At 45.1% G+C, this 23,770-nt stretch overlaps 1 protein-coding gene across 1 annotated transcript in view; it reads right to left on the bottom strand.

The window, feature by feature from the left end:
* Positions 1–11,641, bottom strand: part of LOC140332065 (leukocyte elastase inhibitor-like) — a 45,878-nt gene extending 34,237 nt beyond the window's left edge. Inside the window, exons 1-3 of the mRNA XM_072413364.1 lie at positions 11,243–11,641; positions 10,669–10,743; positions 4,394–4,541 (exon numbers count right to left, since the gene is read on the bottom strand). The gene's annotated coding sequence lies outside the window, so the exon portion shown is untranslated. The remainder of the gene's footprint in view (positions 1–4,393; positions 4,542–10,668; positions 10,744–11,242) is intronic.
* Positions 11,642–23,770: the final 12,129 nt, after the last annotated feature.

Raw genomic sequence — 23,770 nt, forward strand, 5'->3', positions numbered from 1 at the left:
CTTGACATTTGACAATGGCTTTTTGATTAGGGAGGTGAATGGCTTGTAAATGTTTTGAAATTAATGCGGAGTGCTGAATGGGTTTTCCGTCAGCTGTGGTAAAACCTCTTTGATGCCAAATAGCCCTAAAATCATGTCCGACTCCAGAAGCATAGCAGGAGTCAGTAAAAATGTTTACAGCTTTTCCTGACATAATTTCACAGGCTCTGGTGAGCGCTTTTAACCCCCTAAGCGCTAAGCCCGTAATTTCTCGCACTAAATATTTTTGCTCTTTTGGTTAACCCCGTATTTTTTCGCCTACACTAAAATCCCCACTTACCTGGTCCCGCTGTGCTAATCCAGCGTCGGTTCCGTGTTCCAGCGTCGGCTCCATGTTCCAGCGTCGTCCTCCAAGTCGGGTGTCCCTCTCCTTAAAAGAAAAAGCCGGCCGGCTTAGAGGAGAAAGCCAGCTGGCTTTCTTTTCTAAGCCAGCCGGCTTCCTCTCCCTCCTCTCCCTGTCCCTGTCCCTATCCCTGTGCCTGTCACTGTCCAGCGTCGATCGCTGAACAAAAAAAAAAAAAAAATACTCACCTTCTCCCTCCGCTCCTCCGGACACGTCTGTCCTCTTCGGTGTCCAGCCGGCGAGTGCAGAGACGATCACCGGGGTTTCCCGGTGACGTCGCTGCGTGCGTCGGCGCGGGAGGGAGGCGGGGCGGCAAATTCAAAATTTTGCATTGAGTTCCTTTGTATTGAACTCAATACAAAAAAGCTGTATTGAGTTCAATACAAAGAAATCCTTATATAATATATATATATAATTGTATTATATATATATTATATAAGCTACTGTACATTACATTTTACACTTTTTTTTTTTAACTTTTTTTAGTTTTTTTTAAAGATTTTTTTTTTTTATGTTTTTTTTATGTTTTATAAAAAAAAAAATTTAATTATTAAATTTATAAAATTTTGGACATATTTTGGTGAGTTATGCGGTAATTCGGTGAATTAGAGCCTACAATCCGAAATAAATTTCCATGCAAAAAATGTAACACTTTTTGCATGGAAGTTTGGAAAGAATTAGAATACCCGGCATTTGCGTACGCGTCCCTCGGCGATTCCTGATGATGCGCGTGCGTGCGCCCGTCGATGAGGGTCGTAGCGGAAAATTCAAATTTTTTGTATTGGATTTAATACAAAGTCCTGTATCCAATCCAATACAAAATAATAGAAAATATATTTATGTGGTTTTGTCTATAGGTATGTGACGGACACTAGGGAGGTGTTTTAGAAAAATATATTACTATACATTATACCGAATTATCGCATTTTCAGTATTTTTCATTTATTTATGTGTTCTTGTTTAAGCTGATTTTTGTGTTTTTCCTTTAATTTTATTAAAAGTTTTTTTTTTTTTTTACATGATTGTGTGTTTCAAACATTTTTTATATTCATGATATCTACTAGAACCCTATTCGGACATATTTCTGTAAGTTACAGGTCTACAATTTAAAAAAAAAAATTTCATGAAAACCTGTGACGCTTTTGGAACAGAAATCTAGAAATCAGTGTAACGCTCAGGTGGTTAATTCTGCAGAGTTAACAGAGGGTGGGGCAGCTTCAAGGACTGTGTCTGGGAGCTGTACCACGGCATATCCAGCTAAATAAGTTTTGTCGTGGTGTTGATATATTATGTATTTAAGTGATACATGAATGTGACTTTGGCACTTCGTCCTCCAGCTCTTTAAGACCTAAGAGGGCATTGAGTACTGCAACAGGACCACTACTGGTAGGAACATATTTATTAGTGATTCCTGCCGTAAAAGTTAAAATAACGTGAAAGTCTTTGTGCTGTTATGTGTTGAGTAGTGAGCTTTTTCAGTAAATGTAACATGGCATGAGATGTGTAAAGTATCCTCTCATGACCCAATGTTAGGAGTGAGACACTTTCCACAGCCATTGTGAATGCCGCCAGCACACGCTGACAGGCTGGCATGCCTTGCACAGAAACAGCCAGTGTCTTAGAGACATATGCCACAGCAGCCATGGTTTTACAATTTTCCCTAGCATACAAGACAAATGGTACATTGAAATTCAGCATTCCCAATGCAGGGGCAGAGAGCAGGGATTCTTTTAACATCAAATATGCTTTAGTCATTTCAGGTAACCATTGAATATTGTTAAGAGCACTAGGGGATGTACTGTGACAATGATATGAGTCCCAGTATGAGCAGTCAGTAAACCAGTGTCTGCAAAAGTTAACCATGACAAGAAAGCTGAGCAGATCTTTCTTTGTCTGTGGGGGGGCAGACTAGTAATGGCATGTACATGGCTGGAGGCTAGCACCCGGGATCCTGGGGTTAAAAGCATACCATTGTGTAAATCATTAACACTGTAAAATTGGGTCTCAGGCGGTACTGATATAAGGATGGTAGTTATATCTGACATGACCCGTGTGATGGCTCTGAGATCCTGGGTAAAGCAGTATGGGCCATCTGGCTTTTTGACAGGATTTACTGGAGTATTGTAAGGAGAGCCAGCCTTCTTAAGTATGCCTTGCTGGCAGAAAGATTGAATCATGGGTGCTAGGGAATCTTCCTGGTCTTTAGCTAAATGGTACTGCTTTTCATATATTGGTGTATGTGGTTTTGTGAGTGCTGTATATGGGGTGCAGTCTAGGAATCCCATCATATGGCCCGGTGGACCATGTGCTGTCGGGAACCAGAAAATTCAATGCGGGCAGTTGCAAGGTTGTATTGACATTAATCCCTCCCTATGAATCAACAACCAGTAACATTCCCAGAGATCCCATCAGGTATCTTCCTAACAGGTTGACTGGGCAGCTAGGTAATACCTTGAATGAGTGAAGTGTAAAGTATTCTCCATGTATTGTACATATGGGGATATGAGGTGTGCGTATTGTAGGGGTGATGAATCCATTTACTCCCACAGAGGGCCCACCAGGTGTGGATGGACCTGACCAGGATCGGAGGACAGAACAAGTCACTCCTGTGTCTACTAAGAAGTCTGTCAGGAACTGTCCTACTTTTAATGTGATTGTTGGGTTTTCATCGGCTTGGTCAGAGATCTGTAATATAGTGGTGATGGAGTCTTCCTGTGGGCATCCCTATGCATGATGTGGTTTGCCTCCCCATTGTATGGGGTACTTTGGGGCATGGTGGTTGTAATTGTCAGTTGACTGTGACTGCATTGGCGCACTATGTGGTTGCTGTTTTACTGACTGCTGTTGGTAGGTAGGGTAGTCTCTGGCCCAATTTTCTTCCTGTCCGCAAGCAAAACACGCCTGATTCCTTCTAATATTTTCATATCCTCTATTGTCATTCCTGTCCTGTCTGCTTCCTCTGCTTCTTCCTTTTCCTCTGTATCTTAGGGATCTCCCAGAATAATGGCGTCCCTGCACATAGGGCTTTGACAGTTTAGGTAGCTCAAAGCAACCTGTGGCGTCTTTTGTCAACAATTGGGCAAAAATGTGTGGGGCATCTAAAGTGCTCCAGTTGTCAATAATCATTTTGGCAATGCGCCCATAATCAGGAATCATCCCAATTAATTAGTGACTGAGTAAAGACTATACTCAGATCTCCTCCCAATCCTAAACCTGCCTCATCCTTCCACACTTTCCTAAACCTTCTGGCATAATCACTTACATTTTCTCTGGGCTTTTGCTTGCAGGCTATTGCAGTGGCCATAGACTTCCTATCTCTGTGTAATCTTACAAACTCAGTGTGTAATTCCCTTCACAGTGCAGTGTAGTGAGCCTGAGTTATGAGGGCGTAATCATCTGGGTTCATCTGGCTGGGGTTGGATAGGCCAGGGTTGGTATGTTGCTCGATTGGAAAGGCACATCTCCAATATACAACTCATATGAAATTTAGAAAAGGAACCTTCAAGTGGAAAGAGGCCAGGACATTTAAAATTTTCAGTGCCGTTTTTTAGGTGCAGTGTACGGGGTTCTGTATAATAATCTCACACTCTCCTATTTATAAAATCTACAGGGGTTTCACTGGGCACATTGTAGGGAGAATCTGAAACCGGATTATTGTTGCCCGATTTCTGGCGCATTTTAATGTGTTTATTTTATGTTTCTTATATAGATCCCTAGGTTATTCAGGTTCCTTCCCCTTACCTTGGGAATTTCCCATGTTCAGAATGTAACAAACAAATATGCAATCAACAAACTTATACTTCTATATCATGCAACAACATTCCTATACTCTATAAATGAAATAAAACAGAGGCAACCATTGTGTACAAATTCAATAACTGATTTCCCAAATCTTTTCCTGAGGACCCAGTCCTTCTATGAGGGAGTCTGCACTGCTACAGTGCTTAGGTTTGTAAGATATCTACAGGGACACAGGGGAGGCCAGAGGGAGAAAAGAAAATTTCCACTTACCCGATCCTGGTCCTTTCAAGGTAGGAAGATATCCCACTTCTGACACCAAATTGTTAAAGCAATCTCCTGCTGGTCCCAGAGCAGTTATCCCCCTCTGATGGTCTCTCAAAGCTTTATTATCACACTGGAGTTTATATAGTCAAACAGTCTAAAAAAAAAAAAAAGCAATTTAACTTCAAGCTTTCCCCCCACCCTTAATTAACCCAGAACTCTTACCTTCCACCAAACCTCAACCGCCACAGCATACGGGTGGGACCCCTCACACCCGCATGCCCCTCCACACCCAGATTGCTCTCTGTATCCCATCCTGCAAACCTAGACACCACAAATCTATGCCCACATCATTCAAGTGCACACCATCAAGTCTCAAAAAACGCCCTGTATCCTCCTCAAGCTCTCTATGCCTCACCACCACACTCCCATTTCTAGCCACGAACCTACCAACCTCCTTATTAACCTTAATCCTGGCCTTATTAATACTGACAACGGACCTCGCCCCCCTCCAAAGCGACCTCGCCACCATGTCTGACCAGACAAAACCCGTCCCAGGGAATTCTAACTTTAATTGCAAAAAATCCAACCTCACATCCCTAACCAATCCTTTCATGGCCCTCCTACCCAGATCGTTCCCACCGGCATGCATCACCACGACGTCCGGCGCTCTATCCAGCGCTGCACATCGTCTAATTTCTGGGACCATCCTGCTCCACAGCATACCCCGCACTCCGATCCAATGGAGCAACGCCTCTGCCCGTGAAAAACCCAGCTGCCAACCATCCGGCCGGACCTGTGCTCTCTTTGCACCCCACCAGACGTAAGAGTGCCCGACTATCCACACCAAACAGCTTCTAGAATCTGAAAGACAAACAAATAAAGAACAAATGTTCCCTTGCTGTGCCCTGTTGCACCCCCTCCACACACACCCATGCCCTTCCATGACACCCCCCAACACTATGACCCCTTACAACAAATGGGGCCTAACGTACAAACGAAACCTATTGGATTCCCACCTCCCAATCTTCTTAATGACCTCCTCCCCCAAGCCCCATCTAGCCGCCTCCGTAGCCGCCCCTATCCTAAAAGAATGAGAAGAAAAGGCTTCCCCATCCATCCCCAACAACCTCAAGCATTCCCTAAAAACCGCCACAAATTGGAACCTGGACAAAAATTCCCCATTCTCATGAATCAATAAAGGACCTCCCCTAGAACCCCTGACCCGCAATAATTCTTCCACTGCCACCACCGGGCAGACCACAGACCTCCCCTCCATCCTGAAAACCCTCACCAGCATACCCTTTCCCCCTTGGTCAGTCTTAGACTGCCTGATCCACATATTCACCTTCTCCTCTGTACACACCACGTCCTCCACCAAAATACCTCCAGGGCGAGATTTCGTCGGACTAACCAGTTCACTGACCCGCATGGCCCCAAAAAACGCTAAACAAAAAGCCCCCGTAAACAACACCCGCTCATATCTAGTAGCACACACCGATTTCAATCGCCCCACCAGCCGCTGCAGCAATCCAAAGGATACCGGCTTCCTTCTGTCTGGCAGCCTAGCACCCCTCCTGTACCCCTTCAATGCTTGCCTCACAATAAAGTCCTTGGTCACGTCCCGCCACCCCTGCCACTTGAACCAAAAAGCCATCCCTGCCATCAATCGATTAATCGTTGCCACCGATACACCTTTTGAAAATTCCCTGGCTAACCAATACAATAGCACATGCAACGCGTCACCCGCCTTGCCACCCGACCCCAGTTGCCCCCACAAAGCCTCCCATTCCTTGCATAAGCCCTCCAAGTACCCGCACTCACCGACCGCTGAATCAAACCTCTTATGATCCCAACGCAATCCCCCACAAATGAACCGGACACGGGTAACCGTAGGGCTCCGCCTCTGGCGCCAACTCGCGAAATCTGTCCCACTGTAAACGAGACAAAGCATCAGCAATAACATTGCGAACGCCTGGAATGTGCTGCGCTAATACAAAAATATTATGCTGCATACATCTGAACACCAACTGCCGCATCAATCTAATCGCGGGCACCGAAGACACCGAAAACTTATTCACCGCCTGCACCACCCCCAAATTGTCGCAGTGAAACCTAACTTTTTTATTGGCCAACTCCCCCCCCCAATAACTCAAGCGCTACAACTATAGGGAACAATTCCAACACTACCAAGTCCCGCACCAAACCCCCTGCCACCCAGGATTCTGGCCAGACCCCCACACACCATCGTCCCTCGAAGTATGCCCCAAAGCCTGCAGCTCCCGCTGCGTCCGTAAACAGCTCTAGATCCACCGCCTCCACCGGTCCATGCAACCAAAGGGCCCTACCATTGAATGAATCCAAAAACTCCTTCCAAACCCCCAGGTCAGCTCTCACTTCTTTAGACAACCTAACAAAATGGGACAGCGCCTTCACCTCAGCCGTAGCCGCCGCCACACGCCTGCAGAAAATCCTACCCATCCTAATAACCCGGACATGCGAAATTAAGCTTCCCCAGCAAGGATTGCACCTCCTGCAAGCTCATCTTATGCCTACAACAAGCCCAAGCCACCTCCCCCTGCAGGTCCACCAGTTTTTCCCGCGGCAACCGGTTCTCCATCGCCACCGTGTCCAATTCTATACCTAAAAACGTCAACACCGTCCTGGGTCCCTCCGTCTTCCCTTCCGCCAATGGAACCCCGAACTTTGCAGCTACATGCTGCAACGTGGCTAACAAGACCCTGCACACCGAACTTCCAGCCGGACCAATCACCAAAAAATAATCCAAATAGTGAATGATCGAATCCACCTCCGCCATGGACCGCACTACCCATTCTAGGAAGGTGCTAAACTTTTCAAACAACGCGCAGGAAATGGAACAACCCATGGGTAAACAACGATCAACAAAATACACCCCTTCCCATTTACATCCCAGCAGACGCAAGCACTGTGGATGAACTGGCAACAACCGAAAGGCAGCTTCAATGTCGAACTTAGCCAACAGCGCTCCCCGCCCATACTTCTGAACCCAAGCAATCGCCGCATCGATGGAAGTATAGACCACCGAGCAAGCTTCCGGCCGAATCCCATCATTCACTGATTCCCCCGGCGGAAAAGATAAATGATGTATCAGGCAAAACTTACCCACTTCTTTCTTGGGCACTATACCCAGTGGTGACACAATCAAATCCTCCAGCGGCGGCTCCCTAAAGGGATCACTCATCCTACCCAAACTCACCTCTTTAGCCAGTTTCGCCGCCACCACCTCCGCATGCCGCAGTGCTGACTGCAGATTCCTAGATTCTTTAGGAACCCTCCCTATCTCACTCGGAATCCAAAATCCCTCCGCAAACCCTGCCTCCAGCACCCGAGCCCCTTCCCTATCCGGGTACCTACCTAAAAAGGGCGCATCCTTTCTAGCTTCACCAGCGTCACCCCCTTTTCCACCAGCATCACCGCCCCTCCCCGCCCCCGCTGTGAAACATCGCGAGAGCCCATGGGAGCCACCACACCCGGAACATTCATGCCTAAATCTGCATGCTCCCCCAAACTTACAAACTCCCTCGTTAAAGAGCCCCCAAAGCCCTTTCTTTTTAGTGGCCGACGTCAGAGCTGCCTGCTGAGCGTCGCCCCCCCCCCTGGAAAAAACTGTGCCCCCCCACCTCCTGCGACCCTCGGACCGGACATCAGCTTCATCCAAAGCCCAATGTCCTTGTGATCCCAGCGCAATGACTGCCTAACTGCCTTCCGTTGCTCGTCATAACGCAGCCATGCAATCCCACCAAACATCTGGTGAGCTTCCCTGATCGTGTCCAAATAACAAAATAACGAAGCACACAACTCAGGCTGCTTTTCCCCCAACACACTCGCCAAAATGCTAAAATCCTGCATCCCGTTAAAAAACGTACGCGGTATCATCCTGTACCTACGCAACTCACTTTCCTCCTTGCGCCCTTCCCCCCCCCCACGCTCCTGTCCAAATTAAAACATTCTAAAGGGAGCAAGGTAAAAATGTCAACATACTCACCTTTCAGGATCCGGTCCATCACCTTTTCTGCCCAGCTGCTTGTCACTCTTGTCACTGCCCTGCTGCCAGCATCCCTCCACCCTGCTGAAGCCCCCCCACCTGCACACCATCCCCCCCCCTGCCGCTGTCCCATGCCACCCCCCTCCAGTCCCATCCCTCAGAGACCCCTGCCCACACCCGGTCCCCCATACAACCCCCCTTGCTCCCAAGCGCCCCCTCAACCACATACATTGCCCTCAATCCGAGCCCCCAGCCCCACCGGACCACAACTGCTCTCCTGGACAGTCCAGGCTGCGTCCCCGAAGGGACCAGCCACATTCTCCCTCCGCCGGGATCCCGCCAGAAACGAGTCCCCGGCTTCAGGTAAGGCCTGGACATAGGCCTCTCGCGCCCAAGGGGAACGGTGCCAGCTGCAGCCCCCTTGCTTCCTACCGACCTTCTTAGGGGTCCATACTGAGGGACCCCAGCCACAGCCGAAGTCCCAGCCCGGGCCCCCTTGCGCTGCAGGCGGGAGCTGTGCCCCCTGTCAGCCACAGCCCCCCCCCCCCCCCCAACCGACCGTCTTTTTTTCCTTGCAGGATGCAGGGGGACATTCCCAGGTGAGGCCTCCCCTCTCAAGGCCTCACCTGTATCTGAGCGGGGGCTACGCTCCCTGTCAGCCGCAGCCCAAACTCCAGAGCTCCGCCGGCGACGGGGATTCCTCCCTAGAACAGAGACAGCCTTGGGCAAGCGGCACCCCGCTGCCTTGCTAGGAGGGTCCCTACTGGGGCTCCCAGATTGGCGCTGAGTCCTGTAGAAAGGTTCTGGGCTCAGGCGCACCGGAGCCCTAGCTCTCCGAGGCCGCAGCCCCTCTACTCTCACTAACTGCTGTTCCCCATTAACCCCCCCAACTGCCTCCGCTACTCTATCCCGCAGCCAAGCCTCACCTTGTGAGGCTGCCGCAGCCCTAAGCTGCTGCATTAAAGCGTCAACAGACTCCATAATGCCTACCAGATTTCTTATAACTCCAAAAAACTGTGCTGTCTCTCCCTTAACCTCTCTTTTTATCTATTTCTCTGCACCACTTAAACTTTTGACCTGACCCTCGCTCAATTCCCTTCTCTATTTACTGTAACTCAAACCTAACCTCCATCCCCCCCCTTTTCTTTTCAGGCAGCGCGAGGACACCTGTCATGCCGCCCCTACGCTTATCCCTGCTGCGGGCCTCTCTCTCCTTACACATCTTGTTCCATTTTTTATAAGTTTAGTTCCACATTAAAATGTGTTAATGTGTGTGATAGCCGATTCAAACCCACTTGTTTCCATCCTGTTTCCCTTTTTTAAGTTTACTTCCACATTAAAATGTGTTGATAGCCAATTCAAACTGCAAACAACAGATACCTGCAGACAAATATCAAATATATAGAAATAAAAGAATCTACAGAAAATCAACTGGAGAATATAGACAATCATGGGTAAACCTAGGTGATCCAGCAAACTAGGAATAGGTCTGGATCAGGATTTAAAATATTTGCCAACTAATAGCAAATGGTTTTTACTAAATCCATTGCAGGATTGCTGGATCACCCAGGTTTACCCATAAAAGTCTACACCCTTGGAGCTCTGATAAATTAGGCCCAAAATGTTCACTTTCCATACATATTACAATCTAAACATGATATGCAAATGTAATTTAAATTCCTAAAGCTGTATTTGTAATGTGTAAAAACAACAATATGTAAACCATATGTTTGTTTTTTAAACATGTAAGTCATCAGAGATTAAAGACAATGCAATATGAATCAGTTTAAAGACTGTCACCAAAGGAAAATCAGCTGATTTGTAATTATACAATATACAGACATTTAAAGAATGCAAAGGGGAAAACTGCAGTAATTAAAGAGAAGACACAAATGATGTAGGTGCCTGTCTATATGCATTAAGGTATATTATGAGCTTGGTGAAGAAACTATTGAGGTAAAATGCACAGTACTGGTTCTGTGTTTGATAATTAGGAAAAGTGGATGGTCTACTCTAAACACCTCAATGGGCTGAAGTGATTTTGGTGCAAGGACTGCTCCAGATGTAGCTGCTGCCTTAGTTCCTTCTTCACTAACCTCAATAGAGGATTTATGAAACACTTTTGACACAAGGATACTAACATCAGAGACACCAGCTATATCTTCTTTTTGTTTGCTGAAGGCATCCAAAATTCCCATGTATTCTATTGTGAACTTAAAATATAGCTATCTTCCATCTTGAAGTTTGGAATGTGTACCTCTAAGTTTGCCTTCATCAGATTCTTAGAATTTGTCCATTCAAACAATAACTCAGATGTCATCTGTTCAATAACCTAGTAAAAAAAGTAATTAGTATAATTATTTAAAAGTGATAAATGAAAATGATTCTTTTTGAGGTATAATATGCAAGAGGCCTGTCAAACAGTAGGGAATTACATATTTGGTACACATAAGCACTGTTATGATTGGGAAAGGGGGTTACTGAGGATTCCCAAACAATGATGACCAATAAACAAAAAAAAAAGACGGCTCTTTACTCCCCAATGCTAAATGCAAGCAGACTGGTATTACCATGATGCAGGCTGTTTTCTAACTAACGTTGATTTAGAGATAGTAGCTTGGATGTCTGGTATAGCAAGTTGATAGCATAGTTATAGGTATAGATATTTGTGTGGTTTATTTGCAGTTTTTAAATTACAAAAATAGAAAACCTAATCAAAATACCCTCTAAGTGCACACTCTGTATAAGCACACACAGTCAACATAAATAAGGCTTTTTCCTCATTCACAAATCTGTGTAAATTGCCTAGGAGACAGAGTTAGTGGCCTCACCATATCTTCCAGAGATGGCTGGTGTTGGTTAACTATTTTGAGTTTTTCAATGTGGAAAGAGTTTGTTGAAGACCGGTGATTTCCTTCTGCAGAACAGACTCAACACAAAACAAGAATGGTTCAAAGTCAGATTTTGTAGGTAGTTATTTCAGCAGTGCTTAGAACTCAACTGGAAAATCTGTTGGAATCCCTGGTATATCCACCTGCGCATGTAACTACCTTCATTGCACACCAACCTATATATTAGGTTTCCACCTGTAATCAACTGCACTACATGAAAAATCAAACTGCAGAGAAATAACAGGGTATCAACTATGATATTGAAAAAGATCAGCAATCATTCATTTCAAATACTATAGAAAAAAACAGTGCAAATAGAACAAATTTTTTAAAAGGCTATTTTCACACTAAGCCGTGTTCACTTGAAATCTCAACAGTAAGCCTACTTAAGTGAGGCCTGTAGCAGGAATTTGCAAAGGACGGCATGACTAAGGTATTTTGGTAGCCCCCACCCTTCCCCCCTTTTTGGGTTATCAGTCCTGCCCAGCCAATTTAAACCCAAAGAAGGTGTCTGTATTTTATTTTGGGGGTGGGGGTGTATTGGCTGGTAAGCAGGGGTAAGTGGGAATGTAAAAGGAAAATTCCGATGGGTGCGGAAAATGTTTTGTGAAAGGTAAGGTGTGAGGGTTTTTCCGTTTGAGGGTGGGGGTGGAGATCCAAATTACCTGGTCAAGCATTGTCCAATGCAAATCTAGGATGGCCTGTAGTACATCTGGACTATCGTACATCCCAATGCACTGGCATGATTGTTCTTTACTTTGCAGTGCACTGGTTTTCAGTGTTGAACAGGACCTTAAATTGGAACTAAAGTTCAAAAATAAAAAGTTGTGAGCATGCAAGTTCTTGATTGTGGAAAGGACAGATGATGTCTCTTCTCCAATAAAATGAACTTTTTTGCTTATGCCCAATTTTTTAATTATAATTGCTTGCCTGGCTTTGTAGTGGGAGATAACATTTTCACTTACCAGTGTGTGAAAGCATGCATTCCTGGCATAAATGGGGCATGTCGCTCCAAACAACCCACTATTTCCCATCCTGTCTCCCTTTTTTAGGTTTAGTTCCACATTAAAATGTGTTGACAGCCAATTCAAACTACAAACAATAGATACCTGCAGACAAATATAAAATATATACAAATATAGGGGTCTTCAGAACCACAGCTGGAGAAGATAGACTATCATGGGTGGACCTGGGTAATCCAGCAAACTAGGAATAGGTCTGGTTCGGTATTTAAAATATTTTCCAACCAATTGCAAATGATTTTTACGAATCCATTGCAGGTTTGCTGGATCACCCAGGTTTACCCATGATAGTCTATCTTTTCCAGCCTTGGAGCTCTGATAAATCAGACCCAAAATGTTCACTTTCCATACATATTACAATCTAAACATGATATGCAAATGTAACTTAAATTCCTAAATTTGTATTTGTAATGTGTAAACACAACAATATGTTAACCAAATGTTTGTTTTTACAAACATGTAAGTCATCAGAGAATAAAGACAATGCAATATGAATCAGTTTAAAGACTGTCACCAAAAGAAAACCAGCTGATTTGTAATTATACAATATACAGACATTTAAAGAATGCAAAGGAGAAAACTGCAGTAATTAAAGAGAAGACACAAATGTTGTAGGTGCCTGTCTATATGCATTAAGGTATATTATGAGCTTGGTGAAGAAACTATTGAGGTAAAATGCACAGTACTGGTTCTGTGTTTGATGATTAGGAAAAGCGGAGAGTCTACTCTAAACACCTCAATGGGCTGAAGTGATTTTGGTGCAAGGACTGCTCCAGATGTAGCCGCTGCCTCAGTTCCTTCTTCACTAACCTCAATAGAGGGTTTATGAAACACTTTTGACACAAGGATACTAACATCAGAGATACCAGATACATCTGCTATTTGTTTGCTGAAGGCATCCAGCATTCCCATGTATTCTATTGTGAACTTAAAATATAGCTATCTTCCATCTTGAAGTTTGGAATGTGTACCTCTAAGTTTGCCTTCATCAGATTCTTAGAATTTGTCCATTCAAACAATAACTCAGATGTCATCTGTTCAATAACCTAGTAAAAAAAGTAATTAGTATAATTATTTAAAAGTGATGAATGAAAATGATTCTTTTTGAGGTATAATATGCAAGAGGCCTGTCAAACAGTAGGGAATTACATATTTTGTACACATAAGCACTGTTATGATTGGGAAAGGGGGTTACTGAGGATTCCCAAACAATGATGACCAACAAACAAAAAAAAAAGACGGCTCTTTACTCCCCAATGCTAAATGCAAGCAGACTGGTATTACCATGATGCAGGCTGTTTTCTAACTAACGTTGATTTAGAGATAGTAGCTTGGATGTCTGGTATAGCAAGTTGATAGCATAGTTATAGGTATAGATATTTGTGTGGTTTATTTGCAGTTTTTAAATTACAAAAATAGAAAACCTAACCAAAATACACTCTAAGTGCACACTCTGTATAAGCACACACATATCTTCCAGAGATGGCTGGTGTTGGTTACCTATTTTGAGTTTTTCAATGTGGAAAGAGTTTGTTGAAGAGCGGTGATCAGATTCTCAGAATTTTTTTCTTCAAACATTGGGGTATCCGGATGGGGGGATGGCAGTCACTGAAAATGACACAGATGGCATCAGAGGGGGGAATCAAAATGGCACAAGAGAATCAGGGGAGGGTTACCATTTTAGTAACCCCTTCTGATCCTCATGTGCCATTCATTCTCCCCTTCTGATCACTCTGTGCCATTCATTGTCCCCTTCTGATACTCATGTGCCATTCATTGTCCCCTTCTGTTCACTCTGTGCCATTCATTGTCCCCTTCTGATCACTCTGTGCCATTCATTGTCCCCTTCTGTTCACTCTGTGCCATTCATTATCCCCTTCTGTTCACTGACTCACTTTTTCTGGGTTCTACGGCCAGGTAACAGACTCTGTTAGGGCAGTGATCAGCAGCTTGCTTGTCCTTCCTGGTGCGGAGGCGAGGGCGCGTGCGCGGGCCTTTGTAGTCACTTTCTGCTTTGCTCTGCACTGCAGCCAGCACCGACGGAATCACACAGAGGCACACAGTTACCCACCGTACCACCCGAATGGGAGATTCGGGCAGGCGCAGGTATCGGTGGGTGTCTTATTTGCGGGGCGAGGCTTATTTTAACGTTTTGGGCAAAAGTCGAGGGGGGGGTGGCTTATTTGATGGGGATGGCTTATCATCGGGGAAACACGGTATGTTAGTCATGAAAGTGTCCCAGTCCCCAGGTTCCTATATTTTCTCGTTTGTAGTGTTCTAAGTTGCCTAGCCTGAATTATATAGTAATTTTGTAGGGTGAGAGGATAGACAGGTTTTTGGAGCCAAATTGGGTGACTAATATTATTTTAATAATATATGGTATACTCCTATACTTTACACAAATCAGATAACTTGTAACACAAAAAAAGATTTCTATGCGATTACTTATATTCAGTTAATAGATTTCAAGTATAATCTCAACATAAATTTCAATGTAGTACCTGATGCTCTTAGGCTTCCTCAGGGGAGAAATGAGATTGGAGAACAGCTTGAAAACTGAAAATATATCTAATAACAACAAAATGGGTATAAGGAAACAAAAATAAAAAGAAGAAAAACAATAAGGTCAGTTTCAACGCTGAATCGAACATATTGTAATACATAAAGGTAAATAGGTATATAAATTACAAATATTGTTACTTACGTTTCAATAATCAAAAAGTGCTCAATCTCAAAACTACTGGCAGATCTTCCGTTACCTAAATAAAACCACATTGTCATTCAAAATGCTTTGTATTTTTTTAGATAGACTTTCATATGCTGAACCAGCAAAGACTATTTGAGAAGACAGGTCGGCATACCTGTGATCCCATTTCTTTAACCCCTACCCCATCTTATCATTTACATAATTTACCAAAACATTCTTTTTTGTCGCTAGTTATATGGTGCTTTGCAACTCCTTTAGAAAATCCCATCTTTCTAACATTTTTTAAAGCATCCAATGTAAAAGCATCCTAAAAGCATCCAAAGTAAGTAATCAAATGTAAGTAAACACCACAAACCTCTGAGTATAAATTCTATGGATCTATTGATCACAGTTATATAAACATATACCTATTTTGTTTTATAACAGTGATATATACTTTCCTGATGTAAGGAACTTACCTGTCCAGCGAGCCCGCGGCGTCCCTGGGGATCTCAGCCGCAGAGGGAGACGCCGCTGCAGCAGGCAGCATGGCCGAGGCTGCTGCCCTGCTCGCAGCGTCTCTCTCTGCAGGCAGAGGAATCCATTCTAGCCGAACTACTGTTCATCCAGGCGGCATCCCTTGCATCTCTATGGACGTGATTACTGAAAGTCCTGTTCTCAGCACTCCTGTGGAGGTGCAAAGTAGGGCACGTCCCAGGGGTGCTGTGGGAAGAGGTGTGCGCGCTGCCTCGCCGCAGGGCGGGACATAGTTAGTTTGAATTACCTGCGGCCAACCGGCCACAGGGGATTCAGTTACCCTCCTATCAAATGGCGCCAGGTGGCGCAAGGTCATTGGTCACTCTGGCCATTTAAGGAGAGCCTGTCCTAAACACAATTGCCCGCTATAAGCCTCTGTGAATACAGTGTGCTTGGGTGCGTTCTTTGTGTTGGTTTATGTTAATCCAGTTTACATTACCATAGCGACCTTGTCTGAAACCTGATTCTGCCTGAACTCTGCCTGCCCTGACCTCGGATTGTTTGTGACCTGCCTTTGCCTTACCCTCCTGTACTACGCTTATCGGACTTATCCTCTGTAAATAGCCCTTGTCTTGTTTTATGACGATAATAAAACTTGATGAAAGGATTCCTGGAGTTTGCTGTGGTTTGTGTGCCCAGGCGCATTACAGTATAGCTGGCCACTCACACACCACCCAGCCCTAATAGAGGAAATCCAGCGGGGCCTACAGGAGCTTGCATTACGGGCTCCCACTGGTCACCCCACAAAGGTTTGTGAGCGCCTCCTGGAAATGGCAGGTGAATTACGGTCGCTCCCAGGGCAAGACATGGGTCCAAATGTATCCAGCCCAGCTGTGCCAGTGGAACCCCAGATTCCATTACCCAAGAAATTTTCAGGGAACAGAGAGGACTTCCCCAACTTCCGGGACTCCTGTCTTCTGTACTTCCAACTTCGCCCTATTGCCTCGGGGACAACACGCCAACGTATTGGAGTGGTCATCTCCCTCCTGAAAGGTGAGCCACAGAGATGGTCATTCAATTTGCCTCCAGATGATCCTGCATTCAGTTCTGTCACTGATTTCTTTGCTGTTATGGGGGGGATTTATGATGACCTGGACCTGACCCGGCCAGCGGCGATGAACTTGGAATACCTAACTCAGGGGTGACGTCCCGTGGAAGAATATGCAGCAGAATTTCGGCGCTGGGCCACCTGTACCTGTTGGGGAGACGCAGCTCTACTCCATCGCTTCCGTCAAGGTCTCAGCGATCAAGTCAAAGACCTGCTGTTGGGTCTCCATTCTCCGTCCACCCTGGATCTTGCGATACAGCAGTCCATCTGTGTTGACCGGAGGATCTGGGAACGCTGTCTACAAAAAGCCGTCTGTAGAACCAGGAGTCGTTCTCCTCCTTAGTTGAAACCTAGACCTCTGGTGAATAAATCCAACGCCACACCACCTGCAAAGTTTCCATCCTCTTTGCCTGACCTGGGGGAACCCATGGAGATTGGGTCATCCAGACTCGCCCCGCCGAGCGTAATTGGCGTTTGCAAGGTGGACTTTGTCTTTACTGTGGCGATCCTGGACACAGGGCAAGAACATGCCCTCGCAAAGGACCTGAAAGGTTCTAGTGTATCGGCGGCGCAGAAGGGAGCCTCTCAGACCCGTTGGCCTGGTCTTCTCGACGCATCCTGGTGCTGGCTACCATATCCTGGGATGGGAAGTCCCGCCAAGTCATGGCCTTTCTTGACTCCGGGGCAGATGGTAACCTGCTGGACCAAGATGTTGCCCTTTGAACTGGGAATACCAGTCGCCCCTCTTGGGTCTGAACTATCCTTAGCCGCCATTAATGGCACCCCTCTTCAACAGGGTCTTACACCTTCTATTACCCCAGAAGTGCAATTAACAGTGGGGGCCTCCCATAGGGAAGTGATCTGCCTTTTTGTGATCAGGATGGTAAAACCCCCCCTGATTTTAGGCCTCCCTTGGTTGAAATCCCATAACCCTATCATTAATTGGGAGTCGAGTCAAATCATTCAGTGGGGAACCAAATTTCAGGCTAGATGCCTGACTCCAGTAATGCCAGTACGGGCCCTTGAGGTGTTTGCTGATGTCTTCTGCCCCGATCAGCTGACAAACTCCCACCTCATCGTTCTTATGATTGCCCAATTGAGTTACTCCCGTGTACCATGCCCCCTAGGGGCCATTTGTTCAATCTCACTGGGCCAGAGATAAAGGCCCAGAAAGAATACATCCAAGAAAACTTAGAGAAGGGCTTCATCTGGCCATCCTCTTCCCCTGCGGGTGCTGGCTTCTTTTTTGTGGAGAAGAAGGATGGCGGGTTAAGACCCTGTATTGATTACAGGTGTTGCACCTCAAGATTGTTTATGAATATGTAAATAGATATGTATATATATATGATAGATGTATGCATAGATGTATGCATAGGTATGTGTGCGTCCTAATAGTTAGACTGTATCTAGGTAGCATGAAACAATACAGGAATATAGTACAGGAATGTTGTGTTTAAACATGAAACCTGTGTTATCTTGATCTGGCCATAGGGCCCTCCTAGAGGGTCTTCATGTCCAGGACTTCACAGAGTAACACACAGGTGATACAACAGCTGCCAGGAGACAAGACCTATTTTCCCATAACCAACAGATCACCAATATGGCCTTCAAAGGGCAATAAATCCATCCACCTGAGGAAACAGGAGATGGAGGCATAAGTGAACAGATGGACTGGGGTGATGACCCAGCTGGACATTTATAGACCCCTGAACATAGATTCCAGCTGGAAATTTTTATATCAAATTTAGTTGGAAGGTCCATCAAATTACATTAACCAATCCCAATCTAGTGGGGTGTGTGCCAATTGATGGTCATCGTACCGAACACACCCACTAACCAATCAAGGAGTCCCAATATTACCTAATGGGACTTTACTATATAAAAGGGGAGCTGAAATATAACAAGAGGGGAAAGGGAATGATGAGACTTCTTAGGGAATCAGGCTCCTGAGGTACCCATTAACATCTTTACAGGTAGCTATAACACATTCCTGGATTGCATTCCTATATTGTTCAGTATATGTCTCAGTATATGTTTATGTTACTATTTTTATATTGTTTTATGTATTGTGTACTAAGTACTTACTAGATGATTACAGGGGTTACTACTAATAACTTTATGTCCATGTGATAGATAGATATATCATTGATTGAAGTTCCTGTGTTTAAATATCTGACAATAGTGCTGTGTACTTTGTCTTACCTTGTTTTCTTAATTAAACTTGTTTAATTAATTGTGCTCCACAGAGCACAGGTACGCCAGGTCCTAAAGAAGCTCAGAGAAAACTGCCTCTTTGCGAAATTGGAGAAGTGCGCCTTCGAGGTACGTGAGGCTGCTTTTTTAGGGTATATTCTGTCAGATCACGGCTTGGCCATGGATCCAACCAAGGTCTCAGCAGTTATGGAATGGCTGCAACCCACTGACCTCAAGGGCCTTCAGCACTTTTTAGGTTTTGCAAATTTTTATAGGAAGTTCATACCAAACTTCTCGTCCATTGTCCACCCTCTGACGAACCTCACTAGGAAAGGGGCAAATTCCTCAAGGTGGACTCCAGAAGCTTGCGAAGCTTTCAAAGCTCTGAAAAGGGCTTTCTGCAGTGCACCTATATTGGTGCATCCGGTACCCACTCTCTCATTTAGTATAGAAGTGGATGCTTTGGAGATTGGCCTGGGAGCAGTCCTCTCCCAGTACTCTGGAGAACCAGAGAGATTGTACCCCTGTGCCTTCTTCTCCCGTAAGTTCTCCGCAGCGGAGAGCAACTATGACGTGGGCAACCGGGAGCTTCTGGCAAAAAAATAGGCTTTTGAGGAATAGAGGCATCGGCCGCAAGGGGCAGAACATCCCATAATGGTCTATACTGACCATAGAAACCTGGAGTATATTGAAGGGGCTAAACGCCTCAAAGCCCGGCAAGCCCGTAGGCCCTGTTTTTTACAATGTTCAACTTCCAAATTACCTACAAGCCAGGTTCAAAAAACGTGAAGGCTGATGCCTTGTCCCGTTGTTTCCCAGAGGTAGCTTCCCTTCCGGATCCGTGCCCTAGCCCCATTTTGTCTCCGCAATGTTTGGTGTCAGCCATACAGACTCCAGTGTTATTAGAGAATCTGATGAACCTCTTAGCCCCCCACCAGACCGATTACCCCCTGCAAAACTTGAAGGACGGCTGTATATTCCCCTCCATCTTCGCTTGAAGGTTATCAAACAGCTGCATGATTCTAAAATGGCTGGCCACCCAGGAATTAGGAAATCCCTAAATTTAGTAAAAAGACACGTTTGGTGGCCTAACATGTCAGTGGATGTTGAATCCCATGTTGCATGCCCAGTTTGTGCTCGCAGTATGTCCTCCTGTAACGCTCCCTCCGGCACTCTGCTTCCTCTGCCCATTCCTGCTGCTCCATTGACCCACATATCCATGGACTTCATCACAAACCTTCCAGGGTCCTTAGGGTTTACTGTGATCTGGGTAGTGGTAGATCGCTTCAGTAAGCAAGCCCATTTTATACCACTACCCAAGTTACCCTCAGCCAAGGAATTGGCTGATTTATTTGTGTTTCATGTATTCCGCCTGTATGGGGCTCCGGAGAACATTGTTTCAGACCGTGGGGTTCAGTTTGTGTCTCGGTTCTGGAGGGAGTTCTGTGCCCAAATGGGTATCGAGTTTTCCTTTTCGTCAGGGTTCCACCCCGAGGCGAATGGCCAGACCAAATGAACCAACCAGTCAATGGAACAATACCTTCGGAGCTTTGTATCTGGTTGCCAGGAGAGATGGGCTGACTATCTCCCCTTTGCGGAGGTGGCATATAACAACGCAGAACACTCCTCCACCAGGATCTCTCCGTTTATGTGTGTCGGGGGTCGGAGTCCCAAAATGTCCTCTCTGTCAGGTCCACCCTCTGATCTTCCCGTCCATAACGATTGAGTAGAACATTCCTGATCTGTTTGGAACCAGGTCCAAAGTAATCTTAGAGAGGCAGTAGCCCAGCAGAAGAGGTTTGCAGATCACCATAGATCCCCTGAGCCCCAATTCCAACCGGGTGATCTGGTTTGGGTGTTTGCCCGCAATATTCCCCTCCGCCAACCCTCAGCCAAGCTAGGACCCAAATTTATTGGCCCGTTCCCAATATCCAAAAAGATTATTAGAGTGACTTATAGAGTCAAGCTTCCCAGTTCCTTGACCTTTCATGTCTCTTTATTAACGTCTGCTGCTGACTCTGCTCCCCTTTCAGATCCCCCTCCACCAGTGGAGGTGCAGGGAGCACCGGAATATGTAGTTGAGAGGATTCTGGACTCTCGTAAGTTGCGTTACTCTCTGCAATATTTTATTGATTGGAAAGGTTTTCAACCAGAGGAGAGATGCTGGGTGCCGGCCCACCGTGTACATGCGGAAGAACTTGTGTCGGAATTTCACTGTGATTACCCGGAGAAACCCCATCATGAGGGGGGTAGTGTAAGAAACGTACCTGTCTTGCGAGGCCGCGGCGCCCCTGGGGATCCCAGCCACAGAGGGAGACGCCGCTGCAGCAGGCAGCATGGCCAAGGCTGCTGCCCTGCTTGCAGCGTGTCTCTCTCTGCAGGCAGAGGGTTCCGTTCTAGCCGAACTACTGTCCGGCCAGGCGGCATCCCTTGCATCTCTATGGACGTGATTACTGAAAGTCCTGTTCTCAGCACTCCTGTGGAGGTGCAAAGTAGGGCACGTCCCAGGGGTGCTGTGGGAAGAGGTGCGCGCCCTACCACTTGTGCCTCTTGTACCCCCCGAGGGCCTGGCACTCAGCTGCCTCGCTGCGGGGCGGGACATAGTTAGCCAATCCGCCGCAGGGGATTCAGTTACCCTCCAATCAAATGGCGCCAGGTGGCGCCTGTCCTGAACACCATTGTCCGCTATAAGCCTCTGTGAATACAGTGTGCTTGGGTGCGTTCTTTGTGTTGGTTTATGTTAATCCAGTTTGTCCTTACCATAGCGACCTGGTCTGAAACCTGACTCTGCCTGAACTCTGCCTGCCCTGACGTCGGATTGTTCGTGACCACTCTTGCCTGCTGCCCTGACCTGCCTTTGCCTCACCCTCCTGTACTACGCTTATCGGACTTATCATCTGTAAATAACCCTTGTCTTGTTTTATGATGATAATAAAACTTGATAAAAGGATTCCTGGAGTTGGCTGTGATTTGTGTGCCCAGGCGCATTACAGATGCCTTCTCTTAACAGGGTACTCCTTTTGAACTTTTTCTAACCCATTATGGAAAGGTATTATTAGGACTTATGGAGCCAAAATTTCAGCCAAAAGACAAGATAAATACATGAAAAACATATATTCTCCTAAACAGTTATTAACCCCCTAGCGGTAATCCCGAGTGTGACTCTGGGTGGCTTTTACATGCAAAAAGCAGTAATCCTGAGTCACACTCGGGGTAACTTTAGAAGCCCCTCTTACCTTTGCCCCACGCTCAAGCGGTGATCGGGTGTTCCCCCTGTGATGCCGGGGCGCCGGTCCGTCAGGGGGCGTGGCCAGGCGGGAAATTTAAAAGCAGTACATTTTTAATTTTATATTTTATTTTAAGATTACATTGTTGTCTATTATTTCATTATTTTTTTAAATTATTATTTATAATTATGTATTATATTATAATTTATGGTTATAATATAATAAATAAATATAATTATCATACCCGGGAGTTAATCCTAAGAATTACAGGCCCACAATATAAACAAAAATTTCTACGCAAAAAAAATAGGATCACTTTTTGCATCAAAAAACTGACAGAATTAGAAAGTTAGGGGGGTTAAAGAGGTTTCAGAAGATGGTAAAACTCTTATAAAGATTGTTTCATCTAACAGGAAAATAATGCTCACTGAATCAACATTGAATCAATTTGCAAAGGTATTCATAATTTAAATATTAGCCATACATGTTTGAACAATACACTTAATTTAAACTGACTGCTGCGGGAATCTGGTTTAAATTTTCAATAGTCCCAAACTGTAAAGAAATCTTTCTGTAGGTGGACGTTAAACCAGAGTTTTTTTCTTTTTAAATCTGTATAAGTATCCATGCATGACGATGCAAAATAATTTAGAAAAAATTTACTAACATGATGCTAAGAACAGAAAAAACGTATTTACAATATGCCCCCACCCACACACACACACTTTTAAAGTGGAACATTAGCATGTTGCAAAAGTAGTTGTTATCCAACTTATATCCACTTTATGGTTGAAAAAAATGAAAAATCTCTAGCTGGGCTCCTAATAATTGTGAATATATCTTCAACATATTTCCTATTAAGATGCATGATACATCAGTATCCCCTCACCCACTCTGCATTGCTTTTATTGATCTGCAAAGGGTCTAGCTCTATGCAAAGGATAGAGAGAGTTTTGTGTTGCTCTACAACAGAGGTCAGCAAACTTTTTTGGCCACTAGGCCATTTCAGGGGTAGGCAGGAGCACACTGCGCCACACTCTCTCTTGATTCCCGCCCTAATGGCTCAGCCCCCCCACCAAGAATGCCCCCTGAAGGGAAATCCCTCTTCTCTGATTTGCATACGGAGGTGAGGGAATGTTCCCTATTTACCCCGGTGGCGAAAGTGTTAACGCCAGCCACGGTAAATAGGGAAGCATGGGGCACTGGTTCCGGTAGTTTGTTCCAGCCCTGCCACGGGTTTGCCCACCAGGATTAAGCCTGATCGGCCAGAGGGCATTAGGCCTGAACAAATTACCGGCTAGGCCGTATCTGGCATAAAGGCCGGAGTTTGCCGACCTCTGCTCTACAAGAAGAAGTTGCAAGAAGATGCATCCTTAATGCAAACCGGGGCAAATATGGTTTGGTATTGAATAGATAAAGGACAAATTGCATCAAGGTATTTATAAATGTTAAAATTAGATATTCCACCAAAAAAAATAAAAAAAAGTTTCTTTATAGCTAATTAGAAGCTATTGTATTTAATAGATACAGTATATTTCATAATAATGCATTATACTTGAAACTCTTTACTTTAAATCAGTGCAAAAAAACAGCAATATTTTTCTAATTTTAACCACCTGAGCGTTACACTGATTTCTAGATTTCTGTTCCAAAAGCGTCACAGGTTTTCATGAAATTTTTTTTTTTAAATTGTAGACCTGTAACTTACAGAAGTATGTCCGAATAGGGTTCTAGTAGATATCATGAATATAAAAA

This window comes from Pyxicephalus adspersus, chromosome 5, assembly GCF_032062135.1.
Source record: "Pyxicephalus adspersus chromosome 5, UCB_Pads_2.0, whole genome shotgun sequence".
Classification (NCBI taxonomy): domain Eukaryota; kingdom Metazoa; phylum Chordata; class Amphibia; order Anura; family Pyxicephalidae; genus Pyxicephalus; species Pyxicephalus adspersus.